The 18,303-nt window shown below is 45.6% G+C and overlaps 1 protein-coding gene across 3 annotated transcripts in view; it reads left to right on the top strand.

Moving 5' to 3' along the window:
* Positions 1-18,303, top strand: part of CLYBL (citramalyl-CoA lyase) — a 1,509,930-nt gene that overhangs the window by 1,045,247 nt on the left and 446,380 nt on the right. The window lies entirely within an intron of this gene.

Genomic DNA, 18,303 nt, shown 5'->3' with positions numbered 1-18,303 from the left:
CATAATCCTCTCCTCTGTGTTCTTAAAAGAGCTGAAACTTTCCATTACAATAGCTAGAACATTTTAAATTGTTTTTTCCTTCATGTAAATACCAAAGTAAACAAATATTGGCAAGGTAATTAGCTCGGCACTCAGATTTGAAAGGCGAGACCTATTGGCTTTGCCAGTGTTTCTGATTGTCTGATGGAATATGTCCCTAAATCATTTCTGGACACTGCAACCAAATGCTGTCAAAGCTTAGGCCCAGGGTAGCTAATTGTTCCTACGCTTCTTGCTGCCAGTTAGAGAACTGGGCTATCCCTCGAAATGCTTGCTGTACCCGATAATACCTCTAAACAGCATTCTGGAAACAACTGAGAACATTCAAGGGCTTGCAGTCATAGGAACAACCAAAGAGCATGCATGGAGCATCTATTTTGTTTGAGTATTTGATCTAGCGCTGTCTTTGCTTTAGCGAGAAACAAAGCAATTGACAGAGAATATTTTTGTTGCAGCAAGAGCTCAAATACTGTACATAGAGCAAATGTTATGCCTGTGGGGCCATTTGATACTGTATTACAGAAACTAGGAGATGATGGGAACGTTTTGAAGGGTGAATCTTACGAAGCCTTTTTTTACAATATGTGAATTGACAAACTAGAGAATTACACAGACTTACGGCACACATCTTTAGGTTTCCTCTGCACAGATGCTCCATGGGTGGGACGGAATGCCAGTGTAAGGTAAGTGTGTGAACGGCTAATAGGAGTCCCAGTACTGCGAACCAGGAGTGCACTTTGTGCATCTTTTCTTCACCTAAAAATGCCCAGGGTGCAGGTTTCCCACGTCTGGAGGTCTGATAGTTCTGCCACTTCTCGAACAATTTCATGAATTGAGGACCAGTAGTGATGCAGTGTTGGACAAGCCCGCAGCATGTGGTAGACATACGGGCCAAGTAGGGGGCAGCGCAGGTGTGTAACTTGTGCTGAGGGATAGTACCTATTCAGTCGAGCTGGGCTGAGGTGCGCCCTGTGGAGAAGGTAAAACTGAATATTCTTAAAGGGAGAATTGCGAGAAACTCTCTTGGGGTGTGATGGTGCAGCTTCCCATTCTTTATCTCTCAATTCCCCGCCTATTTCCGCCTCGCATCGGTGACGGAGATGTGCTAGTGGGGTGTCCATTACTTCCCTCGTGGCTCTGTAGAGCCAGGTTATAAGGTGTCGACCTGCAGCCATAATATATCTGGCTTGCATGACAGGGTGCGTAGGTGGTTCTGCTTCGGCAGCTCCCCACAGTGTCCGTATGGTGTTACGTAGTTGTTGGTAGGGGATTAATTTTCCAGAGTGTAGTTAGTTATCTGTGGTTAGTTGATCAAATGAGAGTAGATGGCTGTCAGTGTAAAGGTCCCCTAGTGTGCAGAGAGAGTTTGCCATCCATTTAATCTGTGTACATGTGTATAGTGGCCTGGGAAGTGGGGGAGACCCGCCAGTGGGATGTTTGGTGCATAACATGACCTGTCTTGTGAGAGTCAGTGTAATTGGAGCATACAGGTTGGGTCCGTCATTACATGTAGGGGCCAGGGTGAAGCAAGTGTTCGTTTACGGAAAAGTAGGTTGCTCATTGTGGTTGAGCCAAGGGTGCCCGAGAGTCATTGGTTTCTCCCATGTGACATCCTGAAATCCAACACGATAATCACTACAGTTGTGCCGCTAAGAAGTGTGCCTTGAAGGACAGGGGTCTCAGCCTACCTCAGTCACTAGGTAGTTGCTATGTCGTGAGGGCTACTTGGTGTGGGCGTGAGCCCAAGATCAATGAGCCCTACACTGTGTCCAGCTCTCTAAAGAAGGCACATGGGGGGGACTAGAGGAAGGTTCGCGAAGTAATGTCCTGGGCAGGATGATTATCTTAATTAATAAGTGCTATCCTGTTGATGGGGGAAAGGTGTGTTGATTGCCAAAACGTAATTTGAGCTCTGATTCCAGCAAGTGCTTTGCTTAGATTACCTTCATAAAAGTCTGGTAGTGAATGATAGAGACAAACTCCCAGGTAGTGGATCGCCTCTGGGCACTACTGAAGGTGTGTCTGACCTAACGTGATGTCACACTGCAGATTCCGTGGGTGTAAGGAGTATACTGCAGATTTAGTCCAGTTAATTCTAAGGTCGGAGATCTCCGCAAAGTCCATTAGGGTATTGTGTAGTGGGGTGAGGGTCGCTCGTATATCTTTAAGATACACAAGATGTCATCCGCGTAGAGGGAGACTGCATGGACTCTGTCTGACAAAAGGATGCCTCAGTGTTGTCCCTCCTCTCGGAGGCGGATTGCCATTGGTTCTACTGCCAATGCAAACAGTAGGGGAGATAAAGGGCATCTCTGCCACATGCCCCATTGAATCAGGAATGGGTCAGATACTAGGCAGGCGTAAATGTTCTTGGGATGCACGGTCACTGTGGTAGTCGAGTGTATGCAAGGAGACGTTTCCCCACTTCCATGTGAGCTAGTGCCTGAAACAAGTAGCCCCATGAGAGCGTATTGAATGCTTTTTCCACGTCTAGGGTAAGGGCCGTGGCATGGTCAAAGGAGTCTCACACTTGGACCTTGATATGAAACTGTCGATGGATATTCTTTGAGGTGTTTCATCCTGGGACAAAGCCGTTTTGGTCACCATGAATCAGAATTGGGATGATCTGGGAGAAGCAACTTGCTAAGATTTTGCCCAGGATTTTATATTCTTCTCCTAGTATGGCTATTGGCCAGTAGAAGCCCAGTAGAGAGATATCCCAGTTGGGTTTTGGGGTCAGGATCAGTAGGGATCCAGGAAAGATTCCTAGTTGGAGAGCCTTCTCATATACTGCAGCCAGTCGTGGGTGCAAAGGCAGAGTTGTACTTAAGTGGTAGGCCACCTAATCCTGGAGTTTTGTAGCAAGTCTTTAATGGCCTGCTTGACCTCCTGTGCCGTGATTGGTGCATCTAAGTCTGTCCTTGTGGCTGGGGAGATGAGTGGAATGGTGATAGCTGATAGAGATGCAGTTAGGACTGATGGGGAGGTGGCTGCCAGGGCTTTATACAAGTGGACGTAATATTTGGAGAACTCCCGAAGTATTGCCTCCTGTATATGGATCATCTCTCCAGTCAGGGAAAAAATCTCCGTGCTTGGGGGGGACGGGGGGGATTTGTTACCTGCCATACTACGTAGACTAGCAGTCCCAGCATTGTCTCTCTCCGGATGGACCTTGGCTGTGTGCGCCATAAAGTAAAAGCACTGTAGGCGCTGCAACTGAGGCGCAAGGGATTCTTTTGTTTTTATACATTGAGTAGTAATGTCAGTACATTGATCGGGGAGTCTGTCTAGATTGGCGAGGTGGGACTCAGTCTCGCCGATCTCACGTTCCAGTTCTTTTATGCAAATGCCCTGTATGACGACCTTAAACGCATCCCACTCCGTAGCCAGACTTCTGGTAGTACTGTGTTTGATGGCAAAATAATGCTGAAGGTGAGTGCCCTGTGGGTCATGGAAAATTGGGTCATCCAATGTGTCGCACTGGAGGTGCTAGATGGGTACTGGGTGTCGTGGTGGCAGCCAACCCGGGCCTGTTAAAGGCTCTTCATGATCTGCTATGACTCTCCCTAAATAGTCGGAATGCGGAACACTTGGGAGTAGGGATCTCGAGCACAAAAAGTGGTACAGGTGATGGTAGAGCTGGTGAGGTGTGTAGTAAAAGGAGTAAAGTCTATCAGTGGGAAACAGCGTACGCAACATGTCTACGAGGGACCAGTATTCAGCCCACATGCGGATGCATGCCGCTTGGCAACACAAGGGGTATGAGGTAGGGGGGGATGGGACCTGTCCAAGGACATATCTAGGACACTATTGTAGTCGCCCCCTAGGAGCCAGGGGAGGTGAGTCTTGTATGCAAGGAAGGCTGACTGCTCCTCCCAAAGGAGGTGTTGGTCAGTATTAGGGGCGTAAACCCTACCTATTAGTAATGGTTTACCATCTAGTGGACCCTCTAGAAGGATAAATCAAACCCCCCGTCAACAATGATACTTGTTGTCTGGAAGAGGAGGCCAGGTCTCACCCAAATCAGTGGTCCTCAAACATATGTTCAGTAGGTGGTGCGTGTAATGTCCCTCGCCGGTGAAGGCGCAATCTTTGAAGCTCTTCTGGTGAGGTATGTGTCTCTTGGAAATCTATTCAGTTAGAATTGTGGTGGCGTACATATGAATAAATTGCATATCTTTTACTTGCTGTGTGCATGCCCCTCACATTAAGTGTGAGAAGTAGGATATTGAAGGGTTTCGATTGGGGAAGAGGCCTTGATTGGAGGAGGGGAGAATCTGGGTATGGGCGTCGACTGAAGCAGGACCCGGGGCAGGCTCTGTCAGTAGCACAGTTTGATGTAGGTGTAACAGATACGCATTCTGTGACCCTTGAGGGGGAGGGTCTTGTACTGGTGGGGCAGCAATGCACGGAAAACAGAAAGCAAGGAGAGTGCTTGGTCAGTATTATGGCCTCATATATGACTGTGTGTATTTGTGCAGATGGCGCAGTGGCAGCAAGTGCTCCGGAGGAGCGGATGGGTCTGTTAGTGCAGTGGACCTAAACAGCTGACATATGCAATAGGAGATTTTAACAGTATTAGACAGAGGTTATGGCACATTGAACTTATAAAATGTCAGATAGCAGGTAACTACGGTTCTCTGCACCCTCTCAAGTTTTAGCACTTCTGTAGCATCAGGAGATGGGGATTGTGAATATTCCTGTTAGGAGAGATTAGTTAGACTAGGCAGTCAGCAGGTTGTGGAGTGACAGCAGGAAGTGTCTGTGAGTCTTAGGATGTATCGACCGAGCCCATGAAGTCCTCATCTGATGAGAAGAGTTGATGCCCTGTGTCTACCACCTGTATAGGTGGTCGCAGTGCCCAAGTTGGCTGCCGCGTTGAGTGCCACCTTCTTCTCTTTGATGACTTGTTCCAAGTTTGAGTGTGTGTTTGCTGCTGTCTGGTTAGTTGTCTTCCTCCGTGGCTGGATTGTTCAGTGTTGTTGAGGGTGGTTTGATCTGGGGTGACCTCAGGAGCTGCTTGTAAAATGACGCCATTTTGTCTGTCTAACCATTCCCAGGTTTCTGTGGGATTGGTAAAGAAGAGGGTTGTTTCCTTTGCGATGATCTTCAAGCGGGCCGGAAAAAGCAGTAAGTACTGGAAAACAGCCAGTCAGGATGGCATTTAACAGCCAAGAAAGAAGTGCCTTGTTGTTGTACCAGTTACATATAATCTGGGAATAACATCACAGTCTTATCTTTGATCCGTAATGGAGCCGCCAGCCTAGCCACCTGCATGATGGTGTCTCTATACGGGTAGTGAAGTAGCTTGGCTAGCATAGGGCGTGGGGGCAACCCTGGTTGTGGCGACTTGCCAGGACCCTGTGGGTTCTCTCCAAGGTGTAGAAAAGGAAGATGTCTGAGTCCGGAGTGAAGGATTTAAACCATGCTTTGAGAAAGGACAGGGGGTACTGTCCCTCCACCTATCCGGCAGTCCAAGTATCTGGATATTGTTCCTCCAGAAGCATCCTTCGGCATCATCTGCTCTCATCTCCAGTTGTCGTACCTGGTCACAAAGGTCCAGAAGTGTTACGTGGTGTTCTGTCACCTGTGGTTGGATTTCAATGAGCGTTTTTCCCCCCACCTTTTCTACTAATTTGGAGTGGTTGTCGCACAAAAGGCTAAGTTCAATCGTTAATGTTCCCAGCTGTGTCTCCATTGATTGTCTAGAATGTTCAATTGCAGCTAATACCTGATCAAGTTTGGCAGACATTGAGGGCATGTCAGCACCGCCTTGTGCTAAGGCAGTTACTTCTGTGGCTGGCATCAGGTCTGATTCCATGGGTGGCGTGGGCAGTGGATGTGTTCGGTACGTGCCCATAATGTTTTCTGAATAAAACATAGTTTGTCTCCCTAGTCGTTGTCCCAAATGAGCATGATCTCCTGCTGACATGGGGGGGGGCGGGAAGAGCTTGTCGCCCGTGCAATGTTCAGCACAATGGGTGATGCTGATGTGAGAGCGATACAGTGGTTTGGAGCAACTTTTGTTTGCTCTCCACTATTTATTAATTTTGGAATGTGATTGAGTTCTCATTCGGGCAGGGCCATGGTGGGCAAACTGGGTGAGGCTGTGTCGCTAGTTGTTGTTGAGTCCAAAGGGCTCTGAATGTGGTATATGTGGTAGTGTTTGGCTCTGAGTTGTCAGTAGTTGCCAGTCTCTCTCAACTTCTCGGGCACTCTCAAACCCCTATGTTAGGGGGTCCTATCCTGGGTTCTAGGTCACCATGAAGTCATAGACACTGAAAGTGCTGAAGGTGCCACCGTCCTGCATGAGTACATTTTGAAAGGTTCTGACAGAGAGTGCCTTTGTTAGAGTAATTGTGCAGTTTCTGTGTGGCCCAGTGCAGCAGAGTCAGATCAGCTTCTCGGTGGTAGTCAGAAAGTTTGACACCGCTCAGCATTGGTTTATATGAAGGGCAGCTCCTTCACTCTCCTCGCTCAGTTCAAGGCAGCCCCATGTTGTCAGCGTCCAGGGCTCGGGCCGCTCGGCATCACATGCGGTTCTACTGAAGGGGGATGAGGACCCCAGTGCTAGAAGGTGAATAATGGGCTGGGTGCAGAGCCACAGTATGCAGTTCCTCACAGTTCGTCAGAAGGTCAGTGAGTGACTCGCTTGCACCCGATGTGAAGTCCTGCGGGTCACTGCTGTGATCTGTTGGTCAGGTTCACGCCGTTCGGATCCCCGAGGCAGAGGTGTTTCATTGTGGCTGCCTCACTGCTGATAGAGCGGTCCGTAGTAATAATTTACCTACGTTTGGACGCTCTTTAGGCCGATGAATCTTTTGACTTAGTGGGAACTCTCTGTACTCTTAATCCGGTCAATCTCATCAAAATCAATATTCAATAACGAACATAAGCAACCCCTTGAACAACATAACACTTAACAATTAATCCAGAATACATTTCGGCGAACCCTGACCTTTCAGTCAGGAATAACCACACCAGTTTATTGCAAAGTTAGTGAATTTATTTCCCTATATTAACAAAGCTAGCACAATATAGATGTGTCTCAACACCAAATGATAAACATATATGAACATTAATAGCTGTCCATAACGTCGAAACAGGTGCAATCTATGAAGCATTTGAATCACAAGACATTCGATAATGGCAATGCAAATCACTAATACGATAATCTGTAATGAACTAATAGCATACATTTAGTCAGCATAACAAGATCTCAAATTGCATCGTGCGACATATGGAATCCTCACCTAACCACAAATTAGCATCGGCATGTGGGACTTCATGCAAAAACAATTTAACAACATTCATTTAGAAAAACTCCTAACTAGGGCTCTTACCAAAATCAGCAGTTGGTTACCTAAAAGAAACACAATGCAATTTTACAATTTCCTTTCATATTTACCAATTACGATCAGCATAAAAGGAAGTCTTCGTCTCACAGGTACCGTTCTTCGGTCATCATGGGTACCGTTTCTCGATCGGCATGGGACGGGACAAAGGGGCAGGGGTGAACGGGGCAATTGCCTCACGGCGGCAAGGTAAACTATTACTTCATGCAAAGGGATCAAATCAAAGTTACAGTCTCTAGGGCAAGAATCATTAAAGTCTTTTTCTCTCGATTAGAGAAAGCATCAAAGTCTCTCAAAATGGCGTCGCAGCAAAGTGGGCCATAATAGCTACGAAGTCTGCAAAATGGCGGGTATCGAGCTGGTAATGGCTACTTTCTCCTCGTGCACCTGGGTTTTATAGACAACAGTTCAAGTCCAGTAGGGTCTCCATTGGAGGGTTCATAGGTTAGCTTCAAATTGACCAATCAAAAACGACAGTTCTCAAGCTTTTACTTAAGCATACATTATCCTTGGAGATGGGTACGCAAACCGCAACATTGTTTCCCAATTAGCTTACTCTCAGAGCCTCCATTGTCCGCACCTGCAAGTCGACCTTGAATTAAAGAGAAAATATGCCAGGCTGGCACTAACTTTAAGATAAGCATGTGAACAGTTTCTGTGGAAAAGTACAGCTTCAAGCTAAAATACACGTTTAATAGCACAGTGGAAAAATACGAGCATCTAAACCGTGAGACTAGGCAACTAGGCCAAAGCCTCCGCTAAAGTAATGCTAAGCTAAAACATTTCAAACAAGCAAATCGTAGCACACGTTTATGATTATGTCGGATTAGTGCAATTCTAATTCACCACGTTATATAAAGCACGCGTATAAATGATGGCAAACTACTCTGAGGGCACATTTTGTCCCCGTACAATCTTTATTAGTTCGGTTAATGTCACACATGATTATTTCAGCACTACGTTTAAGCGTTAATAAATCAAAACCTTCATTTTCTGCTTCATCAATCCCTCCTCTGATGACTATTTGTCATCACACCAAACCGCCCACAAATTTTATTCCATTAAAATTCTGTCAGTTCCCTTTTCCTTTTAGTACCCCTAGTTTGCGCTTTGTATTCTTCTGCCATTCTTTTCATAATTTTCTCTTCTTTTCTTCTTTTAATTCTTTCCATAATCATTATTATTCCCCTTTTTATTCCCCAAATTCCAAATACACAAATTATTACTATTAATATTCCTTCTATTATTTTCAATAATATTCCATTCCAAATTCCCCCAAGCCAATGTCCCACTGAAGCTATTCCCTTTCCAACCTTCTCCCACACTCCTGGTTCTTTCAATTCCTTCAAATCTGCACTTTCTTTTGTTAGATTAGCAAGCATAGTTTTAATCTTCACACTATTATCAGGTATATAGGTGCAACAGTGACGTGCACCGATCATTTTGCAAACGCCTCAATCCTTTGCTAAAAGAATGTCTAAAGCAAGCCTATTTTGAAGAGTCATAGCTCTTTCCGCTGCAAGCTCAGCATCTATCAGGATTATAGCACCTGAAAACTTTGTCAGCATGTTATCCACTATAGTAGACAACTTTCGTATCTTGATGGAATTCAGCACAACTCCCAATGAAGGAATCATGGCTCCAAATATATCACCTACCACAGCAGCTGCGGTCTCTCTTTTCTGGATACTATGAGATCCAGATGTCTTTTGAATCATCGATACGTCATCCAGCTGATAAACCTTTGGGAACACTATACCCAAATAACATCTCCCCCACCATCCCTTTGGAAGACGATAATAAGCATTATGCCCACAAATGTAATATACACCTGGGATGACAGGGTCAAGTCCGTCCATCATGAATGTCCATTTGGCCTTAAAAATAAACGTATGTTTGCACTCACTCGCTCCTACAAAAATATTGTCATAATAAGATTCACCTCGATATATACAAAACTTCCCTACATGCCAAGCATCTAAAGCTATTTTCCCTTGTGTTTTTATAGCAGCAAAATCATAATTATCTACTGACGTCCTCTTATGCAGCTCTTTTTCTAATTTCGCTTTCATTTGAGCCCTTCTATCATCTGTGCGATCTAAAAAGCTTATTTCTACAGCAGAGACTGAGCAAGTAAGGTTTTCCCTATGAGCATGAGCCGTTTCAAAAGGTTGCATTGGCTCGAAAAATTCCCCCATAATTTTATAATCCCAATATTTTGCAGTCTGGCTTAGCTGCGCTATTATAGGCACATAAGCAAAGGTAACATCATAATTCGAGTAAAAATACTGTATGTTAGTTTGACCATAAAACCTAGTCATTACTATACTACATGTAATCCCATATGTAAGAGGCATGTGGTGATAAGTCACCCCCTCCTTCACTGATGTCGGTATCTGTGTACACACATAACAATCCTTCGCATCCATAGTCTCAACATACTCTGTTAGTAAGCGATAGAAAACGTTATACGAAAGCTCTTTCTTATCGTGCAAGAGCCTCTCGTCCATTGCTAGTCTTTTCAATGGGGTTAGTTCAGTGACAGTAACAGGAGCAATGGTAGAAGCCTCGATATTCTCACTTTCACCCTTTCCATGCATTCCAAACACAATTGCCATTATTATTATTACACATGTTACTACCAAGCCTATACACACGTATTTACAATATTTCTTTCTATTGGTTTGCGTCATGATCTGTATAGAATCAGAAAGCTAGAAGCACTTATAATTGAAACTATTTAGCAATTCAGTTGCAAAGCTGAACGAGCTCAATGTTCACACCGTCTTCTTCAAAAGGCCAGTCACTTATCGGTTAGCAGCATTTGTCTCAATTCGGCAATAACTCAGTCTTTATCAGTTTAGCAAATGTCTCATCCGGTTTAACAATGTCTCAGTTGGTTGTTTCTTTCACGTTATATTGTAGCAAGCAATATCATTTACTCTTTCAATCGACAGAGTCTATGAAACCTTTCTTTTCTATTGGTATCTCTTCTTCTTCTTCGTTCTCGATGCTTAGAGATACAAACTCGTCAGTCCAATCCTCATTGACTGCATATGCCCATTCAGGACCAGAATACCTCCTGTTTGGTATCCTTTTTCTTTTCAATTTTGCTTCTCTTTTCGATTCCGCTTCGCTAGTACTTTCCTCTTTTGTCAAGTCTTTTTCCTCACTTGACGATTGTTCCACGACAGTCACTTCTTTTCTTTTCTCTTTCACTTTCGGCCTTCCTCCTTCGTTCAAACTTTCTTTACCCTTCTCTTTTATTGGTGGGATACTTAGTCTTCTCTTTGCACCATGTCCATTTGATGGACCTGCAATCTTTTCTGTAGAGGCTTGAACTCTTTCGTTCTGTTCTGCCTCGTTCCCTCCTTCTGGGGAATCAATCACGTTCTCTTTTTCCTTTTCTGTATCGTCTGCTTCTGGGAAAGCCCTCCTTTGATCAGGCTCTCCTGCTTTTTCACCTTTTTCGAGCCCTTCGTCACCGTTACTTTCTTCAGGCTCTTTATCACTTTCAGCTGCTTCAGGCTCATTGTCACCTTCAGCTGCTTCAGGCTTTTTGCTACCCTCAGCTGCTTCAGGTTCTTTGTCACCTGCAGCTTCTTCGTCGCTATCTGAACTTTCTCCTTGGTCTCCCCCAAGTGAGTTGGTGTCTTCGTCGTCGGAGAATATCTCCTTTTCTCCTGCTTCTGCCTGTTCGCTTTCAGTTCGGTTTTGTTCTGTCTCAGCACTCGGCACTGCTTTATCAGGCACTGGTACTTTCAGCGCTTCAACTTCCTCATCTGTGGGACACAATACCTTCTTTGTGTGACTGGCGTGAATCCAGTTGGGAACCCCCGCACACTTCACAGCGGTAGTTGTCGTCAAGATCACTTGGAAAGGGCCTTTCCAACGGGGTTCCAGACACGACTTTCTCACGTGCTTCTTTACCACGACCCAGTCACCTGCTTTCAGTGCGTGTCCTGGACCTTGGATCGGTGGCAAGGTGGTCGCTTCCACCTGGTGAGAGAAAGAGCGAACCACGTCAGCCAGTCCTTTGCAGTAGTCTAACACCATATCATCTGTAATATTCAAAAGCATGTTTGCGGGAACTGCAGGAAGTCTCATAGCTCTGCCCATGAGTATTTCATGCGGAGACAATCCAGTTTTTCTATCAGGAGTGTTTCTCATTGACATTAGCACTAAGGGCAATGCGTCAGGCCATTTAAAATTTGTCGATGCACATATTTTTGCCATTCTCGATTTCAGCGTACCATTCATCTGCTCCACCAGTCCTGATGCTTCAGGGCGATAGCTACAGTGCAGCTTTTGCTCAATGTTCAGTGCTTCGCAAAGTAACTTCATCACCTCGTTATTGAAGTGACTTCCCCTATCTGATTCTAAAGAGATCGGGAATCCGAAATGTGGTATCAACTCCCTCAACAATAGCTTGGCAACTGTAAGGCTGTCATTTCTACGTGTTGGGTATGCCTCAATCCAGTGACTAAAAATGCACACAATCACCAACACATATTTCAGACCCCCATGCACAGGCATCTCAATGAAGTCCATCTGCATGCGGCTAAAAGGACCGCTTGCCCTACCAATGTGACTCGCGCTCACAACTGTTCCCTTTCCTGGGTTCATCTGCTGGCAAGTGACACATCGATGGCAAACTGCTTCTGCAGCTTGGCGAAATCTGGGGTTAAACCAATCAGTTTTGAACAATCTTATCATGGCATCTCTCCCTAGGTGAGCTTGCCCATGATAGAACCGCGCAAGCTGTGATAAGAGACTATTTGGCAAAACAAATTTTCCCTCATGTGAAACCCATAACTCGTCTTGTCTCTTTATACATTGTGATTTAATCCAGGAATCTCTTTCATCCTCCCTGACATTATTCTGTAGTGCTTTTAGTTCCTCTATTGTATCTACAACCTTCAAGGCAAATGCTTCAGCTGGTTCGAGTTCTGGCTCACTTATTGTATTCCAATCATCCCTTAGTAATATACAGTTCAAAGCACAAAATCTTGCGACTTGATCTGCATATGCATTTCCCAGAGACACATAGTCCTGTCCTTTCGTGTGAGCACTGCACTTTACCACTGCAACTTCAGCTGGCACTTGAATGGCATGTAACAATTCCCTTATCCTCTCCCCGTTCTTTACTGGGGATCCTGAAGAAGTCAGGAAACCTCTCTGTGACCATAGTTGTCCAAAGTCATGCACAATCCCAAACCCATATTGACTATCAGTGTAAATGGTGACTTTCATCAATGCAGACAGTTGACATGCTCTGGTAAGGGCTACAAGTTCTGCTACTTGTGCAGAATAGACTCCTTGAAGCCATCCCGCTTCCAAGACACCCGTTACAGTACATACAGCATATCCTGCTTTCAAAATCCCCATCCCATCTCTTAGACATGAACCATCAACAAAAAGAATTTGGTCATTTTCATCAAGCTTAGTATCCTTGATGTCCGGTCGAGGTTTTGTGCAAAATTCAGTCACCTGAAGGCAGTCATGCTCGACGTCTTCAGCGTTCTCAATTTCAGCATTTTCTCCAGGAAGCAAGGTAGCTGGATTCAACGTAGTGCACCTTTTCAGCTGCACATTCGGTGAGCCCAGAATTATCGTTTCATACCTTGTGAGTCTTGCTCCTCTCATGTGCTGTGTTCGGGAGCGGGTCAAAAGTATCTCAACTGAGTGAGGGACCATGACTGTTACTGGGTGTCCCATCACTATTCCTTCACTCTGAGTGAGGCTTATACCAACTGCTGCTACGGCGCGCAAACACCCTGGGAGTGCTGCTGCAACCGGATCCAAAGTAGCTGAAAAATACGCTACTGGTCTGTTTACGCCACCATGGGCTTGGGTCAAGACAGACAAAGAACATGCATCACGTTCATGACAAAACAATGTGAAAGGCTTCGTGTAGTCAGGCATACCTAAAGCTGGAGCCCTGCACATGCATTCTTTTAGTTCAACAAAAGCATCCATCTCATCTCCTTTCAGCTCAATTTCATCCAAGGCATCCTTTTGGGTCAATTTCAGTAGGGGCTTTGCTAGAGACGAGAAGTTGGGAATCCACTGGCGACAATATCCCACCATTCCCAAAAACTTCCTCACCTCCTTCCTTGTCCTTGGTGGACTCATTTGGAGTATACTTGTAATTCTTTCCTTCATTATTCTCCGTGACCCTTTCTCTATTTGGTGACCCAAGTATTTCACTTTCTTCTGACAGAACTGTAATTTGGAAGGAGACACCTTATGTCCATTCCTTCCCAAATGATTCAACAGAGCAATGGTATCGGCTGTGCAGCCACTTTCTGTCTTTGATGCAACCAGTAGGTCATCAATGTACTGTACTAGAATTGACTCGAATGGCAACTCTAACTCTTCCAGATCTTTCTTTAGAACTTGATTGAATATTGACGGTGACTCAGAAAACCCTTGAGGAATTCGACACCAACTGTACACTCTGTCTAGGAATTTGAAGCAAAAGAGGAATTGGCTGTCCTCATGAAGAGGCACAGAAAAGAATGCCTGTGACAAATCGATGACTGAGAACCATTCAGCATCGCAAGGAACTTGAAACATTATCACAGCTGGATTCGGCACGACAGGGCAGCACTTTATTATGATGTCATTTATTTTCCTCAAATCCTGCACGAGTCGGACTTTCCCACTTGGTTTTATTAGTCCCATTATCGGTGAGTTACATGGACTGCTTAGCACTTCTTTCAGTACCCCCTGTTTTACAAATTCATCAATGAGTTGGGCAACTTTCATGAGAGTATCTTGTGGCATGTGGTATTGTGGGGTCTGGGGAAAGATCGCATTGGGCTTTACCATCACTTTTACTGGTTCCACTCCTTTCATCAATCCCACCTCTTTCCCTGTCATGTCCCACACTTCCTTTCCGACTGTTTCCCGTAATTCTGCTGGGATATCTTCTTCAGTTATCATCGGGAAGAGACAAATCAGAGGATACTCTTCGTCGACTGTTTCCATCTCATCCCCCTCTACACTGTCCTCTTCCTCCCCATCATTGCTCGTTTCTATTGTTATTCCTTCGTTTGAACACATTATCGAACAACCCAATTTACACAATAGGTCTCTTCCTAACAGTGCTATCGGGCTTGAGTCACACACCACAAACTGATGTACCCCTTGATAGTTACCGATGCTGACTGGTACCGGATCTGTAATAGGGTTCGTCAGATGTCTGTTTGCTACTCCCACCACTTGAACTGTCCTCCCTGAGAGTGGCAAATTTGGAACTTCACTACTCTTAACTGTTGAACGTGTGGCTCCCGTGTCAACCAAGAATGAAACACGATGACCCATTACTCTTCCCTCTACGTACGGACCCCTTTGATCAACTTCCAAGGATGCCGCAAGCACAAAATCTCCTTCTTCTCCTGAACTTTCGCTCTCCCATACGTTGTTTATTCCACTCTCACTGTGTAATGGGAACTGTTGTACGGTACCATTTGTACTCATTACCTGACCCGTTACCTGTGGAGGAACCATCGCTTGTTGCTGACTCATTGGTGCCAAGGGTATTTGCATTTGCTGATTAGGTACCATAGGTAACTGCTGTTGCATCGGCTGCATTTGCGTCATCTGCATACGAGGCATCTGCATCTGCTGCGGCTGCATAGGTTGCAATCCCTGTAATTGATTTACAGTCTGCAAATTTGGGCTTGGACCTCTCAATTTCGGTCCCCTCATTGTCTGAAATGCATTGACATCATTGTTTTGCTGACCAACACCTACACCTGCACCTGCACCTACACCTACACCTGCACCATCCTGCACCACCATTGGGCACTCGCGTTTCCAATGACCGACGATTCCGCACACGTGGCACGGCATCACCTTCTTCATTGCCTGCACACCCGTCACGACAGTGTTCAAATCCGGACCATTATTCACAAAACCTCCTCTGCCTCGGCCTCTGGCCTGTGGCTGAAACGCCATGTTTCCCTGCAACTGCAACTGCTGTTGCGGTACCGGCTGTTGAAACCCTTGCATCCCTTGCAAACCTTGCAAACCTTGCAGACCTTGCAAACCTGTTTGAGCTGCCTTAAGCTGCATCATCATCACTTTCTCTTTCAACTTTTTCTGTTTCACTTCAATTTCGTCGCTACAGTATTTCGCATAAGTCAAGACTTCGTCGATCGGTTTCGACTGCCAACAAATCAAATGCGACTTTATCATCTGACTTATCTCTGGCCTCAGCCCTTCCACAAATCTGAAAACAAAATGGAGCATGTCCTTCGCCTCTATTGTTTCCGTGCCACTGTAGTTCTTGAACGCCTTTAACAATCTCTCATAGTAACTATGAATCGATTCTTTAGTCTCTTGGGCAGTTCGATCAATCTTCTGCCAATCCACGTTTTTCGCGGGTACCTTCGTTTTCAAATGCTCAATCACCTTATAGTACAAGCTCATCACCATAGGTGATGGTGCACCTGTCTCCCTGTTCCTCTCTGGTTCACTCGTCGGCCAACCTACAGCTCTTTTGCAATCCTCCCACAAATCTGCCGGAACCACAATCTCAAAGAGAGTATTCAGGTCTTCCCAGAGACATTTTGCAAGCTTCACAAACCTGTCAGTCTGTTGGTACCATTCAATTGGTTTCTCTCTTAGTTTGGGAAAATCGTCCGTAAAGGACTGAATGTCGCTTCTGTGCCATGGTACATGTACTAATTTTCCCCCTGCTGTCTCCCTCATTGGTAACATTGTTACTGTATCACTACTCTGCGGTCTTTTCTCATTGTGCTCTGTAGCACTGCCCTCCTCTTGTCCTTCCTCTTTACCCACCTGCTTTCCCATTTGTCTAAGCACCTCCACACTTGTGCACTCTGCAGCAATTCTCTAAGGTGTGTCTTCATGCCTGCTGACCTCATGTGTTCAAAATCTGTGGTCCCAAAATCTAATCTGTAGCTCCTGCTCAAGTGTTTCGTCTTGTCTATGTCAACCCCGTTTCTGTCAGCTGCTTCCTGCAAGCTCTTATGTATCTTGTTCACTTCCTTCGTAATCCTGGGACATAGATACCTCAGCTCTTCTTCTGTGTAGGACTCTAACCTGTTCACACCCATAGTCCCTTCCACCAATTCTTGTGCTTCCATGTTCAACCTGACCCTATTCATATAGTCTTCTCCTTTCCCACTAGCTGAATTTTGTGTGGAATTCAGACTGTTGAACCACTGTGTCAGCTGTTGCGCATTCACTCCCATCAGGGTAGCGTTCACATCGACTGCCATCGATGGCTGCGGCAGTTTTTCAGTGTTCGATGTGAGAGGTATTATCAGTGGGGGACTCGACCTCACCAGTGTTGACTGAGCACATATGGGACTAAACTCCATCAAGGACCCAGACCCAGTTGGCTGAGCCGCTATCGGAGTTATCCCTGGAGTGTTTTCTATGCACCTTCTTTCTGTCCCATTCTGCAGCATTGATCCCTGACTGTTCAGACCCGAATTAGGCTGACTATACAGAGGTACCGCTGGACCTACAGTAATGGGTAAGGATATCGCGTCTGGGTTCTGTCCATTCCCCATGTTCTGTGGCATGTTCATTCCCACACCATGGGTCATCATTGCCGGCATGCCCATCTGGCTCCCCATCATTTGAGCATGTGCGTTTCCTCCCTGCATCTGCTTTTGAGGCATCATAAACTGAGTTGATTCAGCTTGTGCTATTGTTGGGTTGTAGCCATTCTGTACGCCCCTTACGGTTGGATCTAGGATCATTCCTGCACTGTTATCACTACTGTAGTACCCTGGCATCTGCGGCTGATAATTTTCTGCTGGTTTTAACTCGGGCACATCTGGATATATTCTCCTAACCTGCGGTATCTGCGGGGTGAACAGCAGACTCGGGTCCTTTGGTCCCGATGATGCTCCTGAACTCTGTGTTTCATTGTTCTGTACCGGTGCCGGAGGGGCAGAACTGGTACTTGGACCTTGTCCATTCTCTGCATAGGGCGGTGGACGGTCGTTCAGCAATTGCATTATCAACTCCTCATCCTCTAACTCCTCTTCTCTTCTCAACTTTTCCTCGTCCTCTCTATCCTTGGAACACTTTCTGTCTGTCTTACAGGTGGCTTTCTTACCTGTCTCTTCTCCTTCCTTAGTAATTGCCGGAAACAATTTTATCCCCTGCAATACATCTGACCTCCACACCTTCTGTGCATTATCCCACCTAGCATCCGCTAGTGTCTTTTCTACCTTCCTCATTCTGGTCTCGAACTTCTTTTGCTGTTGCTGTCTGGCCATTAGTTCCCAAATTGCTAGAGCCTCAAACTGTGCTGGCCTTGGAGGCACCTTCATGTCGTACATCGTGAATCTCAAATTCTCTAAAATCCTTATATTGAATGTCCCATGTATCGGGAACGCTACGCTTCCATGTTTCTCTGTCAACTTGTGCCATTGCTTTAACCAAAGACACGGAGCTACCCCCTTTTCTTCCATTACAATGTAAGCTGGTGTACCCTCGGGCGGCGTCTCCTCTCCTACGCTCGCTTTAATGTAAGACTCCCCCTTCATCGCGCTCCTGAATGCTTTAAAGAATTTCATTTTTCTCGTCTTTTATTTAACCAAGTTTATGATCAATAGGTCGCTTTTAGTTCACAAAGTTTGTAATCAATAGGTGACTTTAATTCCCGGAATACTCTTCACCTGCCTTTCCCCTTCCAATCGAGTCCCACGGACTGCGTCCAATCCGTGCGCGACCCTTCTCTGCAACCAACCTATCCCAGCGCGGCTCTTAGTGACGTCACACTCACACACTCTGCGGCTGACAAAGCCTCGCGGCTAGTCTTCCTTCACTCACCTCCTCTCGTAACAACTTCTTGCGTATATTGCAAGCTACCAAAAAATAAAACAGATCTGTCGGTTTACTACAGGAAGGGTAACAC

Source organism: Pleurodeles waltl, chromosome 8, assembly GCF_031143425.1.
Source record: "Pleurodeles waltl isolate 20211129_DDA chromosome 8, aPleWal1.hap1.20221129, whole genome shotgun sequence".
In the NCBI taxonomy this organism is placed as follows: domain Eukaryota; kingdom Metazoa; phylum Chordata; class Amphibia; order Caudata; family Salamandridae; genus Pleurodeles; species Pleurodeles waltl.
This window is presented reverse-complemented; position numbering and strand designations above follow the sequence as displayed.